Below are 24140 nucleotides of genomic sequence, written 5' to 3'. Positions count from 1 at the left end.
AGGAAGTGAAAGGTTGTGTTAGAGCATCATCCAAAAAAAGCATGGAGAGTAAATGCTGTATGATGCTCTCCTGTTATGTATCAGCTGGCTGGGAAGTTAGATCAATCTTTTGTGTTTTAGAGGTCTTAATTTAAACCCTCCCCTTTCCTGAGCCCACAATACTAAAATACTAAATTGAAAATATTAATTAAATTAGGAAATATGAAAATTAAGCCTAATAGTGAAGGAACTACTTCAACACTTGATTTTTACCTGTGATTTCAAAGAAAGTTTAAGTAAACCATACGAAAGGGAACATTATTTGGTGTCTTACCATGTTTCCTTTCTGCACTTTGTTTATAGTGGTACCAGTGAATTGCAATGCAGGTTTTCTCTTGTGCGAACTGGTCTTTTAATTCTTACTAACTTTGAAAGACCATTTGCTCTAGTTAAACTTTGCTGCTGTAGCTACAAGTATTTTTAGTAAACGATACTACCAGTTAGGAAAAGTGTGCTTCTGGTTGTTCAGACTGCTCTTATGGATACCTAACTAGGTTTTGTAGTAGTTTGGCTGATCACTTATGTGTTTTTTACAGACCTATACTTGTGTGTAAGTCAGTGGTTGAAAGAGAATTCTGTAGCTCATGTGCAGCTGGTGAACTGCAACTTGGAAATAATTCTTAGAAGCCCTGTAACAGATGTAGTAGTTTTTTTTAGTTTTAGAAATATACAAATCTCTGTAGCTGTAGAGCTTTTCAAATTAATTGTAAACACGTTTTAGTGTGTGGATTTTTACATTGCAAGAGCGTGCATGCCTTCGCACTGCTTTTTTTGAGTGATTTTTTTGTAAATATGTTATAAATCCAGCTTTAAACGTCTGCAGAAATGGCTATTTTTAGCATAAAGTAAGCTAAAAAGAAACTTACTGCTTCTACAGAGTTGAAAATAACTTCTTTCTATGCAGAAAAGTTTGCTGTACTAAGTTAAAATTATGCAATAATAGTAATAGAGATGTTTCTATTTTAAGCGTTGATGACCACAGCTGTGAAAAATTATTTTCTGCTTGGCTTTTTCGGTTATAACATATACTTCTTTGCTTCAGTAGTGAGTACTCATCTTTCATCCTTGTCTTCTGAGCAGGTTGTACCTTCTTTGTTTGGGTTTGTTTGTCAATTTTGGTATGTAGGAGGGAGGGATGTGCATGGAGTGTCTTCAAGAGTTACCTTTTTTTTAGTCAGAGCACCAGAACCAATTCTGTAAGAACAGTACCCGCTAGAGCAGCTATTCTTGGGGACTTTGTGTTGGTGATAAAATTCTGTTTTAAGTATTTCCAGTAAAACTGAAGACATTTGATTAGCATCTTGCTTTGTGAGTCAGCAGACGCTGGGGATGCTAAGCTTCTATTATTTTTGAAATTAATATAAAGTGTCTTGAAGCAGAAGTGGTCCATGTCTTTGACACTCATATGGAAGACATGCTTTAATAACCAAATACCAATTAATAATGTTTCCAAGTTTGATTTTGTAGTTTTATGGTTCAGTGCTGTTTCTGTGTGGTAATAAAGTGAGATTTTATAGCTTGATTTGAGAAATATTAATAGTCTCCTTTATGAGTACAGTTGATAAGCTACATGAGGTGATTAAAAAGATCAAATTTATACTTGATCTACTAAGGTTGTAGCCTTTTGTTACTTATACGTATGAATATTACATGTTACATATTCTAGTCTCAACAAGCCAACTTTTAAGTATCCTTACTAGAAAAAAATGCATAGAATGTTCCTTTGAGAAAACATTTTTAGGAATTAATTCTTATGAAGTTGCCAGATTTTGCTTTGTTTTGAGATACTCTAAACATCATTTTAATAAACAGAATCCGCTTGGACAGCTGCTGGAGAGGCCATCTTAATCCCAGCCATTGCTCAAAGCAGGGCTAACTGAAGTTAGATCAGCTTGCTGAAGGCCTTTTCTAGTTGAGCTTTGACTATCCCCAAGGTGGCCTGCTCCAGTGTTTAGCCACTCTTTGGGAAAATATTTCTCTCCCTTATGTCCAGTTGAGATTTCGCATGTTTCAGCCTCTGTCTCTCGCACTTGATCATTTCATTCCGCACTTCTCAGAATAGACTTTATCCCCTTAAACCACCTTCAGATATCGGGGGCAGTGGGAGGAGAATGAGTTTCTCCTTTGGCCTGCTCCTCAGGCTGAGCAAACTTGGCAAACCAACCAGTGTGCTCAGCTTCTCCTCCTGTGACGTGAGCTCCAGCCCCCAAAACATCTTACTGGCCTGTCTTCAGCTTGTAGGTCTTCTCTCATAATGGGGACCCCTGAAACTGGATATGATATTTTAAATGTGGCGTTGCGCTTGGAGAAGGGGAATAAAGACGTCTCTTGGGTTGCTGGCTACAGTCTTGCTAATGCAGCCCAGTATGTCATTAGTCTTTACCACTGTGTGGGCACACTGGTTTGTGTTCAAATTGTGCTTCACCGTGAACTCACAGAGCTATTTTCTGTCCAGCCGCTTCCCAACCTCAGCGATTGCAAGGAGTACGGCTCAGTGCTTATCTCTGAGGTACACGATGTTCCTTTTGGCCAAGGAACTGCTAGGGTGGTGCTTCTTACATAGTTCAGTTTTTACTAGTGTGTCATCTCCTGTACCCTCCCTCCCTAAAAGAAAACTGAAAATTATTTCTGTTATATTTTTTGTGATGAAAAATTGTGCATCTCTTTTAAACTATAAAGTGGTTATGTTAATTTGACCTGCTTATGGTAGCACAAGCGGTGCTGGTATGTAGTGAAAAAACTGACGTACTACTTGATTATAGAAAATGTGACTTACAGAAGGTAAGTACTCAATATGAACCTTAACTAGAATGCCTTTTTTGGTCTGGCAGCTACTTAAACTTCTGATTACTCAAATTTGTGAACTGGAGACTAACATGAAAGATGAAAGATCTCTTCATTTTATGTGGAAGTGGTATTTTGAGTTAACTTTGCTACAGATCCAAGAAACTTGAATCATTCTGTTCCCCATGCACATCTTTCCTTGCTCAGTCTCTACAGTGGATTATCTTGCACTACCCTTTGCTGTGTCAAAGTTTCTGTCCTAGTACTGTGTCTCTAATCAAGTCCAATAATTGATGCCTGTAGAAAGGCCTGAGAGTGACAGATAGGCAGAGATGATGCCTCAGAATGTTTCCCCGACTTTTAACTATTGTTTTTTTTCAGTAGTTTCCTCAGCTGGATGTTTGCTTTATATTAAATAGACTTTTGATTAATTTCTTTGGCATGGACCTGTGCAGTTGTTTTTTGAACCTGTGTAAAATTTTAACAGCCGCAGAATAGCGAGTAACAACTTTATACGCTGTGTGAAGCACCCTTTTCCTAAGTATGCTGACTTTTCCTCTTGCTAATTTAGAGACAGTGAATAACCAATCCCCTTTTATCTCTAACATCACTTGCAACTGTATAGATATGTTAAATCCGTTCTTCAGTCTTTTTCATGGTGAAGAAGCCTATTCTAGGTAGTTAATCTTCAAAAGAAAAGTGTTCTGTATGTTTGATCTGCTTTGTTACTGTCAAATAAAGAAGGGTAGATAGAAAACGGAGGATCCTGAAAGGAAGGAGAGTTTCGGAAAGGAAATGATATGATGAGGACAAGGAGAAAGAGGAAAATGGAGATACTTTGTAGATATGTGTCATTCAATCGGTCGTTATTAAGGAAAGTACCAAATGACTGAGAAAATGTGGTGTGATGCAGATGTGATATTATTCAGCCCTCTACCCTCCCCCCAAATGTTAATTAACAGCTTATTAAGCTAAATATAATGTATGATAAATTACACGCAGGTTTCAAAATGGCAAGTGTGTGGCCTTCGATGCCTTTTAGCCCCTCATATGCTTGTGAGTTTAGACAGAAGGGTGAGTGTAAGAGTGTGAACAGCCATTTGCAGTTGCAAGAGGGGCTTGCACAGGCTTCTGTGAGACTTGGTGACTGGATGTGGGTGTGTTCCTGTGTCGTTAAGCATGCAGAATAAAAAGGTTTAGCTTTATCATGCCATCTCTCTCTGTGAAGATGATATACCTGTTTTACTACTTGGCAAATGAAAAGTGTCATCAATTACTGCTTTTCAACTGAGAGGTGGTTATTTCTTGAGATGGTTTTTGCTTGTTTGCCTGCATCCATTGGAGTCCTGATGCTATCATGTACTGTGGATTAAATTTTTCTATGGAATGCAAATGTATATTTCACTCTGTACTGTTTAGCTTAACATTACTTCCTAAATGTTGTGACACACACTTGATTTCACTGTTTCTTAGTCGGCATATTAGGGCATAAACTTCAAGTAACTTGCATTGAAGAAAGTGCATAGTCTGGTTTTGAGTCATAGCATCATATGATTACTTGACTCTATTGATGAAATGAAAAAAAGCTGAAAATAAGCTGTAAGAGCTATGGGAGTCTGAAAAGTGTGGTTGCCTTGAGGCTTATGCCCTCCCCTCCTAAAACTAAACTAATTGTTGTAAACTTCCTCCTTTGACTCTCGTCACCGCCTGTGGCATTGCCCTTGATGTTCTCTAACGCCTGTGTCCTATCGTGCCTTCATTCCCTTCTCATGGTGTGTCCTACCTCCGGACACATTTGGCTTCCTCTCACGTCCCTCTCTGTTTGGCAAGCACCAGGGTGTGTTATGGCTGGTTTGGAGCTAGGCGAGGGCCTCAATTGACCAGTTGATTGCTGCTGCTCAAAATGGATGAGAGCCAAGTTCTGTTTCCCTTTTCCACAATGCAACTGCTAATTTGTATGTCTTGCTTCTACCCGGCAGCCGATTTCTGTGAAACTTAGGGGAGCTTGGCGTCTTTGAGACCTCTGTTTCTCTGTCAAATTTGGCTGAAATTGGCGTGTGCGATTAAAATTAATTGGTGTGACAGGGCTCCCGGACAGACTGCGTCATATATAATCAGAGTTTTCTAAGGGTAATTGAATTCAACTGCATTTTAAAAACTTTTGGATTTATTTGCTAAAACAAAAATGAAGAAACTAGACTTCATGTGAAATGGTTTTCTACTTAATCTGTGAAGTGTTTGCTTTTTTCCAAGTGTTGAATACAAAGGAGGGAGGAGAAGTTTGGCAAAAGCATCTGTCTTCCTTGTGCGCATTAGTTCAGCAGCTAGAATGTTTCGGTACAGGTGAAGCAGATACCAGCTCAGCCCTCGGGATTTGAACCACGCATTTTGCCTCCTGCGGGAGGAGAGTGCTTTGTCTGTGAATCTGTAATATACACTATGGTGAAATAGTCTTTCTTCTTCGATACCATTCCACGTTTTATAAATAATCAGACTTCTTTTAAAGTTACCTCAGCAACTCGGGCAAATTACCTCATAGACCTAATGAGTCAGTGTGTGTGTGTGTGGTTTTTGCCCCCTTTGTCTCTGTGTGTATTTTAACATTTGGAGCAACTTAAACAGAAGGAATCGACCAAGACTCGAATACCTAGCACTGAAACTGTCAAGAGATGCTAATGTTCATGCAGCGCTATAATTTGAATTCTAATTTTTGTGCACAATGTTATTTGTTGTACAATTATCCACTGCAGTTATCCTTTGTTAGGAAAATGCGCAGCTGTGGTAAAGTGTTGTTAAGCCCTTCATGTTTTTAGAAGCAGAAACTAAGCTTGTCATTCAAGACAGGTTGGAAGTGACCATTTCCTGAAAGACTTGAGACAGATAAAGTGTTAACAGGTGCAAAAAGGATTTTATCAGAATTTGTCCACAATAAAAATGGCTGAGAGGGTTGTTCTTCTCTTACGATTTAGTTTAGAGGGCTTTCATAGTTTTTGGCAGATAATTATCCTGCAAAGCATTAGAGAATATTTTTTGAAGGAGATTCTCTTCGTAGACAATGGAAGTTTCAGTGCATCTTACCTTGATTTGAGGCAATGCTTTCAAGGTAAGGAAGATGGTGTTAAATGTTGCTTTGCAAATTTTACTTTTTCTCCGCTCTGTGATGAGGCACCATGACTTGTCCTAACTCTAAAGTTAATCATGTTGTTCTGTTCTTACTGGGAATCAGAAAGCAGAAGTTGTGAATTTAACTTCTCTATTTATCCTGACACATTAGTTGAGCTTGCTACCACCTACTCCCTTACCTGGCAGAGATCAAGAGCAGGTGTTACTTAGGTGTTCCGCTATTAATACTTCAGATGGAGATAGACTGGAGTTTAACTGTGAGACTTATAAGGAAAACAGAACCTGAAGTAGCTGGGCAAGGGAAAGGGATTAATGAAGGATGACAGAATGGCAGTTCATTCTAAGTCTCAATTAATCTGCAATACACTGAATAGATAACAAGAACATGGGTCTTCTGTTACCATGTTCCCACATTTGCTAATGTATTAACTCCAGTCAAGTAACTCTAAAGCTAGAAGAGAAGCAGCAAGAAAAGAGGAGAAAAGGAGAGAAAAGCATTTAGAAAAGGGAACAAGTTATGTGATGAAATGCCTGTCATATTAGTTACCTGTTTATGACAATGAAGACAGACTTCATGTTGCTCCATTCTTTCTGTATATCCTTTCTGATTACTGCTGAAAGAATGTCAGACTGCAAAAAACTGAGTGGTCTCAGTTGAAATAAAGCCAAAAAAAAAAAAAAGCAGAGACAAGTTTACTTATTTTGTAGTTTTTTTCTAGCTTTGTTCTTCATCCTTCTCTGTCACCCATTTTTGTTTGGGTCCTTTGAGTTTCTTTGTCGTGAAGCTTGCAGTTTTCAGTCATATAAGCAGCTTAAAGAGGTATTTTTTTTGGTCAAGGGAAAGCTGCAGTGTGCAAATGCTGCTGATGGCTGAGGCTGAGCACCTCAAATCTGAGTCCTCCTACAGAACCCTGCACCCCATGGCTTGCTCACAAATTACTGCACCTCACCAGTAAACATAGGTGGAGCTGTGAATACACTTGTACTTAATGTCATGTAAGCTTTGATGATATATTGTCATGTTGCATCTAGGAGATGGAGCTGGAGATCGGTTACTTCAGACCCGTTAACGTTTTCGTGCTTATGAGCAGCATGCATCAATTTAATTCATACCAAAAATAGTTTGTGATGTGTGTGTTACCAGAAAGTCTAGTGTGAGGTGAGACTTCACGCTGAAGTTTGTAGCTGCATTTATTAGCACGGAGATCAGGAATTTATATATATATATATATATATGCATCAACCAAACTTCAGAGCAAATATGGGTGTGTAATTATACATGTGAAGTTAGGGAAAACACATAGTAAAGGGATTGTGCTGGTTGTGGAAGAATGAGATGATGCCTCGTCCAGCAAAGAGTCTGTGAATAAAAAGGGAGTTCTCTCAACAAATTTGTATGGAGAAAGCAACTTTGAGATGAGTGCTCTGAGACATATGGCTGTTTGACCGGTCTTCCTAAAAGCCAAATTTTATGTTGTCAAACCATTAACTTCTCATAACTTCTAGGTAGTAAATAGTGTAATAGTCTTGCCAAGTGCAGGGAGTGACTCTTGATCTTTCAGAGGGTTATCAGTAATGTCACATAGATGGAGGCAGTCATGTGGGATGTGAAAATGGACTCATGAGGAACATATTTTTTTATTTTAGTTTTGAGCAGACATTGACTAGATCCTTAAATCTGTAAAGACAGCATAAATAGTTGGCCATAAAGGGTGAGCACAGTCAGTGTGTACGGGAAGACAGAAGTGCTTACTGAGTTGTCTAGGTAGGCATTTACAGCTTGTCGGTGGAATACAGAGAAAGGAAAAGGGAAATACCGTCTATTTAATCTCATAGTTGATTATATAAAAAATATTTTCCTGTGTTTAGTGTGAATTAAAAAGCTCTGGTATATAAAAAATATTTCTGAACCTTTAAGGTCTTGAGGAAATTTTGTAGCATGTATGTCTGACATCATGACATTAATAAAATACATATTACCAGAACAGAAAAATGTCAGGCCAGATGCCAAGTTGCTTTGTCTGAGCATACTTACCAAAGTATTCTTTACCTACCTCCCAGTAGATGTTACTGAGTCTCTCTGTAGCATTTTGCTGACGATCTCCTTATTTTCAGACAGTGATTGAGAGAAGACTGCTTTGCATCAGACACAGAAGGCTGAGAAGTGAAAGAGTGGGAATTCTAAGGATGCAAGCAGAGCAATAAGGAGAGCTGGAGTTGGGATTTTCAGAAGCGTGGAGCTTGTGACTATTGTACATTCAGGGCATACTTCTGAATTCGTATGAAAATGCTAACTACTCAGACAAAAAAAGTGTAGCAGTTTCAGGCAGGGTATTCAAAGTTAATGCTAGTCTTTCTGACGCTTTTAACTAAAATCTAACTGCTTAATTCCGTATTGTGAAAGGAAGGTAATGTCGTCTCACCTTACAGAAGCCCTTGAAAGCAGGTTTAGTTGTTTCATGTTGTTCACTTGGATTCTCTGATGACAATATCCTAACAACAATAACAACAGCAAAAACAAGTCTTAAGGGTGGCATAATTCCATATTTAGTGTGAACTGCAAATAGTAGCTATTGAAAATAAGAGTGATTGCATATTATGGTATTGCCTATGCCTGATCAGAGTGGTGTATGCAAATACACGGAAGAAAACTGTTTATGAAACCTCAGTTTGACCTTTTAATGTTTGTATTTTCTCTCTCTTCTGGTATTGTCTTTGAAACCTTAGTGTGTCTTTAACGTAATTTTTGTGTAGTAATACATAGGTCTTGAAAGCAACTTGTAGATTTTCAATATATCCCATCAGACACATTATTGAGAGTTTTGTTTTTCTGTTCCTAAATTTTCTATCTCCATGTGAAAGTACAGTTAGAAAATTAACTTGAGAAAATTGCGAGAGGCAGTGCAAGATGGAAGAATTTTGTTGTGGTTTTAGGATGAAACAAGAGTAGCAAGATTGTAAGATTTTGCATTATCGCTACTGTTAACTGACTGCATACCACTTGTGGCAAATTTGAGTTACGCAAAGTAGAAGTATAGATTGGTGTGTCTTGAGTGAAAAAAAAAAAACCCTCAACGTTTTTTTCTGAAAACAGACACTTGCATTAGCAGACATTCAGAGGTATTACAGCTATGTCCATTATTCACTAGTCATGGATTTCTTTAATGTTGAGGCATTCATTTACTTTCTGATGGTAAAATATTCTAGACTGGACTATGCAAGCAGTTTATGGCTGTGCCTGTGCCGTTGGCTGCGAGAGTTGCGGAGCCGTGTGTGCTTGGAGATGGTGACTTCCAGAAGGGACGTCTTCCAGTCACCATCTCCCTTCTCTGCATGCTTCTCCAATCTATTGCAGCAGCCATTGGTGCTGTAGGTGTAAAAATAACTTAGTGTTTGAAGTAGCAGTTTCCTTGAAATCATCTGGATCAATCTATATCATTTTTGTGAGCCAACAAGTTCAGTCATCGGTGGAGGATGGTAAAATGGTTCATTAACTTCTTGGGTAAGTACTCTGCAAGACTAACTGTGTAGTAGCTGTCTCTATCTTCCTACTGGAGAAAAGAGTAGGAAGCACAAATGTAGTTCCTCCTAAGAAAGACTTTTTCTTAGATACTGAGGAAACAAGAGGATATCTTGGGATTCTCAGCAGATTTTGTTTGTGTATATACATATTTTAAATTATTATTTCTGAGGAGAGAATTTGCTTTTAGTAGCATTATAACTGCCCGTTTTGTAGAGACTTTGTGTTATTTTCTGATGTACTGAAAGGCTATTTCGCAGTTGCATTCAAGGACTGAGTAAATCTTAGCCTGTACTTTGGGAAGGATAGCTCTTGACTTGATACCTATTGTCAAGAATGCATAGTCTAGGAGTTATGCTCCAGCAGTAGACACAAATTTAATTCTCTATCCAAATTTAGTTGTCTAAAATTTAGATGCCTTTGTTGAGCTAGTTGCTCTTAAGTCTCCATTAAATTTGCAGAAATAATTACCTCCAGAAGGCCATTCATCTCTTTCGAAGCTAGGTGTCCAAGATAAGAAAGATAAATTGCTGTGGTGATTACAAGTGGAGCAGAGTGACTCCTTCGGATTCAAGTATCTGGCTTACCCTCTGTAGTGGGGGGTCACTGCGTCTCATCAGAACTGTTCAGATGGCACTATTTCAGCTGCAGATTGCTTCTTGCTGCTTCTAACTGTGGAGACACACACATATATATATATATATGTATATTTATTTTTTTTTTTTAAAGTGTAAGTCAGCCCTTACTGCATGCCTTTTAGGCTCTGGAGGTTTGGATGAGTTACTGCTATTTGCTTCAGCTTTTAGTTCTGGAGGCCCAGTTCAGAGGGTCCGTGGTTCATGAAAGGTTCCTTTTTCACCTGAGTCATTTTTTAAGGAGTTATTTGTTTTCTGGGTTGTTTAGTCATAGTTAAGATGGATGCGTAATACAGTCCAGTGATTTTTATTTTTATTTTTTTACCATGGTAGACAATATTAATTGGTTTTACTTTGTAATTATAGCAACAGATGTAATAAATCACTGTATATAAAATAAACGTGCTTTTTCTTGTGCCTTTTCCTTTGAGGACGTGGAGCAAGATAACAAAGGAAGGAGTGTGTTTTTGTGTGCACGTGTGATCTTTGCAGTATTTCTGAACATGAAGTATAACAACTGTGTTGCTTGAAATGTTTAGTTGTTGACTAAAAAGGCTCATTTTAAATGATTTATTCAATTTGCCCATAAAAATATCCACTTTTTGTCTCTGAATGCCTCCCACCTCAAATTCAGTTTTCCCTTTGGTGCTTTTTTGAGGTATGGAATGCTGTTATCATTCCGTTATGGACGGCCGCTGTGGCACAGGCTTTGCTTTTTCATTGTGAGCGCAGAGGGCAGTGTGCCCGAGTGAGCGGAGCGCCGGGTCCCGTAGGCATGAGGGCTCCGTTACGTTATCCGAACGGGCACGTGTCTGATGCTGTTTGAGACTAAGGGCTGGCAGGTGTGCCGTACAGCTTGCAGGAGTCTGGTGTGCATCCCAGCTGGAAGCTGGTGGTGTCTTAGACAGTACTGCTGGGTACCTTATTAGAGAGCTCTTCAAATTGACCACGTGAAGACTGCAGGATCCTTGTTACTGGAATACCTTAATTTTTGGCATATTCTTGTAGAGTTTGAATGCTGTTCCTTGGAGAAGATGAAATCTTCAGTCTGAACTGAAAATTTTTGCATGATTTCTTCATTATCGTTAGCTGGCAAATTAATGTCTCTTTAAAGTAGAAAACTTCTAAAACTAAAGCTATTTATGGAAAAGAAACATAACTTTTTTTTTGCAAAGATAGGCTTTTCTCATTTTTAAAAACCATGCAACATGTCCTGTTGAAATTCTTGTGTGTTTTGACTTAAAGTATGATACCTTGTTGCCAACTTTTTTGTATCTCACTGCTATGAGTTGTGAGTGACGTTACTGTTAATATAATAGCAGATATGTAGGAATATTTAATTTGTAAATTAAATAAATACTTACGTTAGTGTATTGCAGTTCATTTTCATGCTTAGATTTTGATATTTTTTGTTTCTCTCCTGTATAGAAGACAGGAGAGAAGACAATATAAGACTAAATTAAATGCGAAAGTTTCACTCTAATTAAGTTGGCATAATTGTACTGGTAAACTCTCTGAATGTGTTTACCCTGTCTAAGGTTGTAGAGGAAAGGTATGCTGGTTGTGATGACCTCAGAAAATGCCAATGATGCTAGAAATGATGCTACAAAAACTTAAATTCATAAATCCCGAGAAATTCTAAGTCTACAGTAGCCATTCACTGTTGTTTTGTTGATCATTTGTAGTCTTCAGCTAGTGTACACAAAACAACAATGTTACGGGAGGATAAAGCTAAGATGCCTTCGGAAGTACTGTGAGAATCTTCTTTGGAAACAGATGATGTGTGTAAAAAACAGGTAGTACGCTGTGTGCATCACTGTCAAGTGGACTCTTTGAAAGTGATTTTTTTTTTTTTTTTTTTTTTAATCTACAGTGGTAGTGCTACTGTAGCTATGATGAGTCAAGGATAACAGCAAGTTAAGATTTATAGGAAAAGGTAATGAACTTGGAACCTTTTGGGCTCAGAATCCTTTCAGTTTTCAACAATGAGCAGGTAAATGCAGATCAATGTAGACACATTGGTTCAGCAGCTAAGCTTTTATACTTCAGATCTGTTGGGGAAAGGGAGGGGAAGAGAATTTAGCACCCAGTAGACAGAGGGAGGAAATGATGGGAGCAGAGGCAAGATCTTCTTTCCTTGATCGTGCCTGAGACTTTGAGCTGTGTTATTTGATTTATGAAAAAGTTTTTTTCTTGGTGTCTGTGAGTTTTGCCTATTGATTGTTTTAATTCTTTCTGTGATGTAGTTTTGTCTGGGAAGTTTTTCTCTATGTTGAGCCTCTCAGATGTGAATACTCCTGTGCTTAGTGTGTCTTGGCTTTAGAAATCTGATAAATCTTCGTGAATGCTGCACCTGTGTGTAAAATTGGAAAATTGTCTTCTGAAATGTTTTTCCATGGCATGATGGTATCTTGTACTTAGCAGAAGCAATGCAAAGCGGTTGTAGTATGCTGAAAATTAACTTGCTCTTAGTTTATTCCCTTTGTGTTTTCGTAGCATGAGAATAGGAAGAGCTCTTTGCTCTGACACAGCTTGGGCTAACAAGTGAGCATTTTTCTTCATGGGCTGTAGGAGGGCAGGTTACAACCAGCATATTTCATACATCTTGATAAAAAGCTTGACAAATGTACAAGAAGTTTGTGAAGCCCCTGTACTTCCAGTAAAAAGCAGTCACCTCCTGGGAGTTTGTAGGGACTGGGATTGGGGAAACGTGGTGAATTGTGTTTTACAAGCTAAGATATTTTATAGGATAAATACACTGCTTTGTTAAATGAAAGAAGGGAATGGATTTACCTTTTGTAGCTAAAGGTGGTTGTAGCTGCTTGAACTACCTGGTAGGAACCTGCTCTTTTGATGGCAGTGTGTACCATGTCTCCATAGAAAGGACTGGGACTGCCACTGAGAGGTTACAGATAATCTTTGCCTTGAATTTCACTGCGACAGATAGGCATGGTTTCCCTTTTTTTCTCCTGGAAAAGATAATGTTCATTCTTCTCTATTGTACTGGTGCAGCCACCCGAATTTGTCATAGCAAAAAATTTGCTGTAAGATGCTGCCAGCAATTACTTGGCTGCCGTCCCACAACAAGAATAGCCCGCATCCAAGTTCTGATGCCAAATCATGTGTAGGTTAACCTTCGTAACCCATCTCAAATCAGCGCGCGCTGTCTCTGGGGAACAAATCTGTCCTATTTATAGGAATACTCTGCCTGTATTAGATAGCTTGCATGCAAACTATGCAATTAATGCCTCTAGCAGTTGTTGCTGAGAAGCTTCCCCACTGTGAAGCAATGTCTGTGAGAAACTACCCTTGTAGAAAGTAAATCCTTTTTTCACCTTGAGATTCCACACGACTGAGTCGTTGAATATGGAAGTATCAGTGAGGTGTCTATGGCTGAAATAGTGTCATGTGCAGGAACAAGTTACGGTTCATGTCTCTTTGCTTTCATCTGACATATGACATGAGTGGCAACTAGCAACATTTCAGTGAAAGATGTTGTGACCTGTGATCCAGGATGTCATGCGAGGACTGTAAACACCACAAGGCATACTGTAAGATGACATCATTTAAATTTCAGATGGCATACTTGAATGCTAGCACTGAATATAGTGTAATGGCCCAGCTGCTAGCGACTGGCACAGAGGGAAAGTTTAAATGACCAGGTGTTCTCTGAAATCTGAGCAGTAGGACAAACCTTTTGAGGAAAAAAGTTGGTAAATGTTTTGTGCTTTTTCTTTTCTTTCTCTAAACTTGCTTTAATTAGGGATGAGAAATATAATTTTCTTTCCAGAAGATAATTCTTCATCTCCTGCTATAATAGTGTCACAACAAACAGGTTAAGGTAGGGGTCTTACTGTATGAAGTACTTCTCCTTTCTCTTTTCATGTTTTTGATCTATTGATCTGGGTTATCTCCATCCAGGAATAGGTTAAAATTGTTAGCCTATGCTTGGGTAGCAAGATTACCTCCAAAATGCTTGCTTTTCACTATATGTAAAATTGAACAATTCACATTTCACACTTTTGTAAATGTGGCAGCAGCAGAATGTTGGTAGAAAAGATTCATGGGCTTTAGCTATTGTTACTGCTTCTTTAGATTATTTTTTTTTCCTGTATAAATGAGAATTTTGAAACACTCAGGCTAACATTGTGTTCTGTAAACAGTTTAATAATTTTTCAGTGTTTTTGTAAGCAAACACAATAGGATGACAAGCAACCACAAACAGAAATTTAAGAAACAAGGCATGACAAGTTTTGACAAGGAAAAAGCAATACTGTCTTGTATCTTTAATGAAGCTTTTGGGGTTTTTTAGCTACTTAAGAGAAAATGTAGTTTATGTACAGCGGATACAGTTGCTTGTGAGATGGGGGATTACTTACAGTGTGAGACAATATCTAACCTGAAGCGTTGCAAGCACTTCAGTGGCAAGTCTTTAGAATTTAAAAGGAACGTTGAAAAGAGTATGGAATGAAAAGGAAAGAAAGGCAATGTATTTTAGTAGGTTTAATGCAGATTATTTTGTGGGTGTAGGTAGGATTAGTCACCTGCATATAGTATGGTTCATAAGAAGCAGTTCTGCAAAAAAGGATTTTGAGGATTTTTTTTCTGTTTTGTTGTACACTGTACAGAGCATGATGTAGTATCATGCTGTTGAATGGAGTATAGAAAGCAACTGTTCTGGTTGTTAATTAAGTACTGTATTTCTAAGATACTGGAAAATGTTCTTACATTTTCATCAGTGCTGGAAGGCGTTACCTGGATTTAGTGTCCAGCTTGGGTATAGCCCTGCATGAAAGGTGTGTGGGTGGAGAGAAGGGAAGAGACAAAGAGAACTAGAGAACAACATGACCTTTTAGGAAAAGGCTAAAAGAGTTGTAGTAGTTCAGTTTAAAAAGAGAAGCCTAGGAAAATCGAGTCTTCAAATATTTAAAAACTATGCTCTCCTCTCATAGCTGTCTTTAATACTTTGAGGGCAGTAATGATAGAGGTGTGGTCAAGGAGTCTGAACCTGACGGTCTACACCAATTTGTTTTGCTTGTGGCATTAATGTGTGACCAATACTGAAAATAAAAATACTGTTGAGTAGATAAATTGCTATATGATTTATAGACTAGCACATAAATCCCGTATATGCAAGTATAGTACTGTAGTAACATGGAGAATGGTGTACTTTCAAGGAAATGTATTTATATCGTGGATCTTTTATTTTTTTCTGAGAATACTGTGAACTGCCCATTTGAAAACTGTCTTGTCATATCTTGGTTGTAAAGCCCTGGTATCTTACATGCCTTCTTGCATATTATTATTATATGAGATCAGCTTACTTTTTTCTTCAATCCTTCAGTTTGAGAGTAAGGACTGTTTAGATCCATGGGGAGGTGGAAGATAGGGAAGGGAAAGAAATAGAAATGAACCCTTCCCCCATTAAAAGTTATGTATGCTTATCTTACAGCTTCAGTTATTTTAGATAAATGAGGAAACACATCATCCTTGTAGGTTAATTAAAAATGTCAACAAATAATGGCTATACTTACAATGTCACTATTTGAAGACAAAATGAACAAAACAGAGGCAGGCTAGAAAGGAGAGCGTTTACTGGGATACTTGCCTTTGTAACTGTCATTGATAAGGTGAAATCTCAAAACACATAATAAGGTTTTGCAGAAGTTTTTATCCAGTATTGATGATAAACTCAATTACTTTCCCAGTACTAGCTTTGAGGTTCAGGAAACTGAAATAAAAATGTTGATTTTGATGATTAGGAAGTATTTCTAAAAACAATTCATAGACCTCAGCAATGACAAATACTTTAATGATTACTTTATGAGGAAAAAAAAATTGGTGATTAATTTGCATTTGTATTTATGTTGGAGCTGTTTTTCCTTTGTCTGAATTTTGGTATGGTTAGTGGAATTTAATTTTTGCTGCCATGCTTTGTGTTTCAAGTTTTTAAATGTTTTGTTTTGGCAGAGAACTAGTTGTTGTCTGATAGTAGACTTGGCTTTTCTATGCAGTAGAGTGCCAGAAGCATCACAGGCTCTCTTTATACCTTGCAATAATAATTTAGCATAAACACTATAATTGCTCTATTTACCTTCATTTTATAACCTGGAAAAACATAGTTATAAATTACATGCATTTAGAAGGCACTAACATCAGTTTGAGTGCAGGAGGAAAAGAGAAACAGTACTAAATTGATTAAAAAATGAAATAACGAAGGTGTTTCTGGAACTACATATTGACAGATTTATGCTCATAAAGATTCAACCCAAAATTTGTCAGCTAGATAATGATTTAAAAATCATGCTATTTTATGCCAAATCAAGTCTTTTTTATGTCGTTTTTATGTCATCAGGTTACTGCTAGTAATAATTAAGTACCCGATACCCTTATTATCGTCCTTCTCCACATCCTAATTCTTATCCTGCTTTTCTTTTGTGCCTTTCTTGAATAAGAGAACGGTTTCTGTCAGTGAAGGGCTTGTGTCTGGTCAAGTTTTTCAGTGCTGTCTTCCAATGAGAGCTGTCAGAGATGGTGATTTTAAGGGTGCTCTGTGTCACCAAACTGCGGACTCCTATCATTTAGTCAACTAAGTGAAGGTGGGTTCTGAACTTTGGGTGACTGATGGTGTTGGTAGACTGGAATGAATTGCCATGTTCCCGCCAGGTATTACGTAAAGTGACCTTTAAAAATCCAGCCAAATGAAATCTCTAAATATCAATTGCAAAATCACATTCAGATTCTTAGAAATGGTGGTGTAACACTTAGAACTTGTAGTTTTGGCTGATTTGGTGGAGGGGTAAGTGGAAACAAATCAATATCAGTAACACAAAGACTCAATTGCCTACATTTATCTATGTGATAGTTTCTTACAGATCTGTTTCAGCATCAGAGGCATTATTGATTCTCAGCTCCTTCCCAAGTCATTAGTTGATGAAAATATGTACTAAGTTTCTGAACAGTAAATTACCACTTCATTAGTTGTGTTGTGTATGCTCAGTGCTGGTCTTGGTTAATTCTTGTCTGGCTTTTTATAGAAAGCTGAGCTCTGTAATCTGTCGTGTAATCAGCTTGGGTACACAGAGGCCACATACCTATCAACTGTTTGCTGTATGTCTTATAGATGTTAGCAAATTAGGACATGAAACTATAAAAGGATTGTAACATTTGAAGGCATATGCCTTGAACCTATGCTGAGGCAGCAGTGCAAGCTACAATACTTCTGGAAAGATGGAAGACCTACCACATAGAGTATTACATGTATTCTGAACTGGGATTTGGTATCTCTACCTCTCTTAACCAGTATTCGCAACTGACTTTAAATTTCTCTTGTACTTAAGTGTAAAGTGTATATGTTAGTTATTTGTTAAAGGATTACAGAATCAATTTATAGAAGCTAAGTAGCTTTTGCTCCAAGATACGAAAGAAAATAAACAAACAAAACACTTACCTGAAGGGCTGACAACATCATCTGTGAAAGTGTGCCATAATTCCAGTTGAATTTAAAACCATGGAAATAAAAGTAAATATATACATGTATTTATATATATAAACCCAAAATGAAAATGTGAGTAAAATCAATTAACTGAAGGCAGCATAACTTAAGGTTACTATAAGCCTGTAAGTTTGTATATTAAAGTGTAATGTTCAGGTACAGTTGCAAATTGGTTTGAGTTCTTGAAATAACAGAAAAGTTCATTGGAGGACATCCTTGAAAGACATCTTAATTAAAGCTTTTGCTCCAAGAAGGACTCTAGATCGTGTGAGCTGTAGCTTTGCCTAGCTATGTCTTGAAGAAGTCCAAGGATGGAGATTCTAAAACCACTCTGGGGAATCTGTTTCTGTGCTGCGCTGTGTGACCCGTGTTGGAAATGTGTGTTAAAAATTAAGCAACTCATAATTTTCAGCTTTCATAAGTAGAGGTTATGTACAGCAGCACTGTTGCTTAGTAATTCTTATTCAATGTGCGTTGTTTTGAAAACAGATCCTGATATTCTTTGTGTGTTTTGGATTGCTAGTGAGCCATGAGTTGGTGTTCAGAAACTAACCACATGACTACAGATTTTTCATGAATGATAGCTAAGTTAGAGCCCGGGACTGTGCGTGTTGCGTTACAGTTGTTGTCTTCTCCTTGTGCAGTACTTCATATTTATTAATGTTGAAATTTGCCTGATGTTCTATGGTCACAGAGGGCAGTAAGCTTTAGATTTTGGCGTCTTCTGGAACTATGCGTAATCATCACCAGTTACCATCCTGCTGTCCAGTCCTTTGCTTAACGTTTGTGGTTCGCAGTGCAGACCAATGGGATGTATCTGCTGTTAACTAATCCTCTAGAAGAGGGACTGTTGTGTTCATACGTTTCCTTTCCCATGTTTTAGTATGTGAGAGAGAATTTTTCTTTCTTCTTGTGACTTCATAGTTCAGTCTCTCTAAGAACTTTTGGTGAAGGATCTTACCAAAGCTATTTCAACAACAGCCTTTCCACCCACTGCTCTTTTCCCCCTTCTCTCCCAGCTTGTTTTCTTCATCTTTTGGAGAAGTCTAATAGCTGTGGGTGGGACATCTATCTGCCAGAAGTACCATCTTCATCTGAAAGCTCACAGGGTTCTCGCAACCCTACAAGTTCTGGTCCGTTATAGTTTACCTGAGTTTGCTCATAAGGATCTATATAACTTCTAGGATTTCATGTGGTTGCTCCTTTTAAAAGTACTGCGTGATGCTTTACTGTTTTCCGTTCTTCTGGTAGAGGTGTTGATTTAAAGCATATCAGCAGTTTTGTATTTTTGGCTCTTGTAGAGCTCTTGGGTGAATGCTTGCTGGTCCCAGTGAGTTTTGTTGTTATTGCTGTATTTATTCTAAGATCTTTTGTGTTGTAATATCAGTTTGAGAAACTTGCTTAGATATGTATTCCAGCAATAACTTTAGTTTGGAAACCTTCCAAATCTCTGTTGTAGAGATTTAGTTTAGAAACAAATTAAAAAAAGAAAAAAAAGCTTACATACTGTAGCTTTTCCTTTCTTTGTCAATTCTTTTGCATCTCCGTCATTTATCAGCCTTGTCATTTGACAGGTTTCTTACATCTGCTTTGAAATGTCTTTATTATTAGCTTTTATCAAATTAATCCTCAGAATATTTTTCATCGGTCTTTCTTTTGATTTCGCTTTTGTTTAGTTGGTATAATTAACCTCCCTTTTTCCTTTTAAGCATGTCCATTAATTTTTGGGTTTTAAATGCAAAATTCACTACCCCTTTATTGTTTTGCCTAAGCCATCAGTAATAATGGCCTTGGAGTAATAATGGGAAGTCAGAGAAACATGAAACGTGTTGTGTTTTTTTTTCTTTTTTTTTTTTTTTAATCATGAAATAATAATTCCTCACAGCTTGAAAATAATTTTTATAGTATCTTAAGTATCTAATTTTTCCTGAGCTTTTGGCTGTTTTCTTGAACTTGATAGCAACTAATTTTCTCTATTTATAAGATTCTGTATGTAATCGTCTACATGGTGAAGTGATAGCTATATACATTTTTAATCTTCACAATAAAAAGATAGTATGCAGCTGCCAAAGCAGAATAGAGTTCTCAATTTGACTCAGACACTCCTAGTCTTATTTCACCGCCATGTAAGTAAGTAATTTCTGTGTCAGCGTTTCAGTGTGATTGATGATTACCTCTGGGTTATGGAACTTGGTTAGTTACTTCCAGTGGAGAAAGTTATGCTCTGCATCTCCTCTGTTCATGAAGGGCTGAAGAAGTGGAAGTAGAGTCAAGGGTGAAATGGGAAGAAGTTCCTTCTAGACTGATGCTAAACAGCTGGTGATTACAGTCTTTTATTTGGGGAAAATTCTGTTCTCTTTCATCTTTTCAGTCCACCTAATTCCCTACTTCTTAACAAATGCTTCAGATTTTGACATCTTTACTATGAAAACTGTATACTTTGTTAGACAATTTTTGAATGTAATCCACCTGTCAAAGTATTTATCAGTAGCTTTTGCAATTGTTTTAAAGCTGAAAATAAAACAGCTGTTTACTTTTATTTGTATAAGCCTTGAGGGTAGTTACCTTTGCATACACTGGCAGTGCTGTTAATGCAATTTAAAAGTGTATCACAAACAATACCCTAGAAGTGCAGCTGTACAATTTATTAAAATCTACCACATGCTGATCTGACAACTTAATTTGTAGCTTTTATCCTGTCCTTCAGTGATTTCTTACCCTGTTTACAGATGGCAATGAAAAGAGATGAGCGTTACAGCATTCAGTGAAGGCCATGTAATTTGAGCTTTTTGAAAGTGTAAGGAAGTAAATTCAACAGCTGCACAGCCCTTTCAGAGAGTACCCTGCTTAGTAGTTTCTTGTCCATTCAAGTGAAGCTTCTCCACATGCATTTCTCCCTTTCCCAGTCACTTGCCTGGAGAAGAACGGTGGGTGTCCTGAAACCAGCCTCTTGTACAACTGTGCGATGAGACATTCTCTGATTTATAGGATTTCTGACTTTTGCTCAGGGCTTTTATGTTCTTCTGTTGGGAACTGAGATTATAAAGGAAAGTTGATTCGGGTTTTTAGTTTTGCTTCCATAGTTTAGATAAAGCATTTGATCAGTGAAATATATTAAATTTGGGAAAGAGCAAGCATAGAGTCTGATGTTTTTGGTAGTTGTGTTGTTGGACATGGGTAATGTGACTGTAAAGGTGCGTTGTGGTTTTAGGCTGATCCAGCAACTAAAACTCACACAGTCTCTCCTTCTCCAGTAAAGTGGAGAGGAGAAAAATATAATAAAGGGACTGAGGGTTGAGACAAGAACAGAGGGAGCACCCACCAACCACGGTCCCGGGCAAAAACAGACTTGGCTTTCTTAAAAGCAAAACAATTTATTAACGGTTACTTAAAAGGACAAAGGGAAACAAAACCGGTTACTTGAGAGGATAAAAAGAAACAAAGCCAGATCCTAAAACCGACACCTTCCTTCCCCCTCCCCTTTCCTTTTCCTCCCGGCTCTACCTCCTCCCCCCAGCAGCACAGGGGGCAGGGACTGGGGGAGTGCAGGTCAGTTCATTCTGTGCTGTTACTGCTGCTTCTTTCTTAAAGGAGGAGGAGTCCTTACACTCTTTTCCCCTGCTCCAGTGGATCCCCTACTCACGAGGAAAAATCCACAAACTTCTCCAGCGTGAGTCCAGTCCACAGGAAGCAATCCTTCCCCACGGATTGCCCCAGTGCGGGCTTTACCACAGTCTCGGATACTTAGGAAGTTGTAGCCACTCGCTCCGGCGTGGGTCATCACGCAGACTCCAGATGCCTCTCTGCCTTGTCGTGCACCCCAACACGACCATCCTCAGGCTCAGGCATCTTCTCCCCACGGGCTGCAAGTGGGTCTCTACTCCACCGAGGCTGTCCTGGTTGCAGGGGGGGCCGCCTGCCATCTCACCACCAGCTGCAGGGGAAACTCAGCTCCAGCACACCTCCTCCCGCTCCATCCTCACTGACCTGCTGTCGATGCGGCTGTTTCTCTCAGATCTCAGTCCTCTCCAGGTGAACTCAGCCCAGTGGGCACCCCGGGAGTGGGGCGCTCCCAGAGTTCCTTAGCTGGCTCCGCCACTGCCATTCTCCATGGGCGGTGCCGGCCCAACACAGGCAGCCACCCGGCCGGGAGCCAGGGAGCAGGGGCAGTGCCCTCCTCCCTTCTCTCCTTGCTTCTGGGCAAAGCACCTTTTCTGGTTCCTTTGTCCCCACTTAAATAGGGCAATTCGCAGAGGCGCTGATTGGCTCAACCCCGAGGGGGATGGCAGTCTGATCTGGTGGCCAGAACCAAGTCTAACCCGGTTCCAAAACCAGGGAGGTCATAGGGAGCAAAGCCTCTCTCCTGCCACCAGAACCCCCACCGCCCCACACATCAAACCATGACAAGGTGTTAGTAAGTTTTATGTTTGGTTCAAGCACGAAGATTTTCTTAATTTTTCTGGTGTGAAATGCTTGTGAAAGATGTGCTGCCAGTTTCATGATATAGTTTTAAACCTTTTTATGTTTTTTAAACAAATAAAATTGCATTCCCAGTAGTAGGAATTTTATAGAAGAAAATAGACTTGCAAAGAGCATGCATCACACTACATACCATACTGTGGGAGATACTGCTATGAACACCTCACTAATGCAAGTATTAAAATGTCTTAAAATGCATGTTCTTCTGTGTAAGAACTTGATAAAGAATATGATGAAAACTTGCTTTTGATACTTAATTTTTGGAACAGAGTAATTTCAGGGAGGCTGGAGGGGAAAAAAACCCCAATAGATGTGCCAGTATTTAAAGAGATAAGAGTGGTGTGTGGGTCTGAGGAGGTGTGAGAGGGAATGATGGACTGTCAGGCTAACCTAATAATAGACTAATACTTCTGTTTGCATGTCAAATGTATTAAAGAATAATTCTAAAACTATCACTGGTTACTCAAGCTTTTGTATAAAAATAGTCCTTGTCTTTTGGAAATGGATGAGAAGCTGGGTTAGTAAAGGTGATGAAAAAATCGTCACGTAAATACAGACTTGGGAGCCCTTGAAGTATTGCAGGGAGTGCTGGGGTGTCCTCTGCCTTTGGTGACCCCTAGCAGAAACCTCCTTACCACCGAGTCCGGTCTCAGGGACCCCGGGTATAAGGCAGTTCTCTTCTTTCCCTGTTGCTGTAGGAGAGGGGAAAAACACTGCTAGCTAGGGAGAGCAGTTATATCCAGACCCTTCGCGTCTCCGGTGTTGGTGGGAGTAGAAGGAACTGGCTCTGCAGTAGGATCAGGGAGGCTGGGGCAGGAGAGCAGGAGGTTCCTGGAGGAGCAGCATGGTGGGTGTTTGCACTGAGCCTCACAGTCAGATGCTGGATTAGTATTGCTTATTATGAAGTAATTTTTGTAGTATTTAATATTGCCTATATTTAGGACTAATGCTCCTGAATTATTAGTCTATCCCATTCCTACTGAAAGTTTCAGGTAGAAGTAACCTAGGAAGAAGTTAATGCGTTGGAGTTGTTTTTGTCTGTTTTTTTCTCTTTTCGTTTCCTTGACTGTCAGCATTTGCTGTGCTTTCCTTAGGTCGTGATTTCACTGATGAAGTAGATTTTACTGTTAGATAATTAACTGGTGTTTGCTTCCCCACGTTTAAAAAAAGCAAGGGGATGGGAATGACAGACATTCTGGTTTTGCTATGTAATGTAAAAAAACCTGCCTTTTTTGTTAGTTTTGTTTTAAAAATAACGTTTTCTTTCTTAGCTGGTATTTGTGTTGAAAGTGAAGTGTCAGACATCTGAGAGAGGTTTAGGCCTTATTTTGTCAGCTAAACATGTGAGAACTTGAGTTTGGGAATGTGTATTTTATTAATTTCTTTCTGGAGTTTCAGCTTGACCTGAGCTGGAGACTGTGCTTGAAGTGGTGTATTCTCAGGAGTGAAAATTCAGGTAGCTGGGATGCGGTTTGACTGCCTGGGCAACTGAGGTGCTGTAGTGGCTGTGCAGCAGTTTTAGGAATGTCAGTAATATTTTAAAGATAGGTTTAAATGCCTTGGTGTGTTTTTCTACATGCTTACTTAATTGCAACCAGGATTTTGGAATTGTGTGCTTTCCGTATGGTGCAAATAGGTTTTTGCTAGCGTCATTTCACTTAAAACTCAGTGAGTTTTTAACAGTGATATGATACAGTACCTTCTGTTATTTTAACGTCTGGGTTTTGCATCTTTAAGGAGTGAAATAGGGAAACAGTTTAGATTAAGTTCCTATAAGGCAATTATAGAACTCGTTTGACCGTACTAGAAAGAATGACTACGGTTCACTGTCAGCATCAGAGGCTGCACGAAGGCATCTTCTAGGTCAAGTTTTATTTGATACTGTCATTAAACACTGGATGGTGGAGCGTGAAGTACTAAGCTTAAACGCAAGATAAAGCTCCTCAGGAATGGGAAGCTGTGAGTGCTCAGGGTCAGAGTTCAAAGTGATGTTAACAAATTGGAGAAGTGATAGGAGAACGAAAACACACTTGTATAGCAGTACTCATCAGTTTAAGTACCGGAT

At 38.7% G+C, this 24140-nt stretch overlaps 1 protein-coding gene across 2 annotated transcripts in view; it reads left to right on the top strand.

Annotated features, from left to right (window-relative positions):
- The window catches only part of TDRD3 (tudor domain containing 3), a 112375-nt gene that overhangs the window by 12187 nt on the left and 76048 nt on the right, over positions 1-24140 (top strand). Inside the window, exon 1 of one of the 2 annotated variants that reach the window (XM_086620242.1) lies at positions 2761-2820. The exons of the other annotated variant lie outside the window; for it this stretch is intronic. The gene's annotated coding sequence lies outside the window, so the exon portion shown is untranslated. Of the gene's footprint in view, positions 1-2760; positions 2821-24140 lie in introns of those variants that run through there. 2 annotated transcript variants of the gene reach the window in all.

The sequence above is a fragment of the Tauraco erythrolophus genome, chromosome 1 (genome assembly GCF_009769465.1).
Source record: "Tauraco erythrolophus isolate bTauEry1 chromosome 1, bTauEry1.pri, whole genome shotgun sequence".
Lineage (NCBI taxonomy): Eukaryota > Metazoa > Chordata > Aves > Musophagiformes > Musophagidae > Tauraco > Tauraco erythrolophus.
The sequence above is the reverse complement of the archived record's forward strand: the minus strand, read 5'-3'. Positions and strand labels throughout refer to the sequence as shown.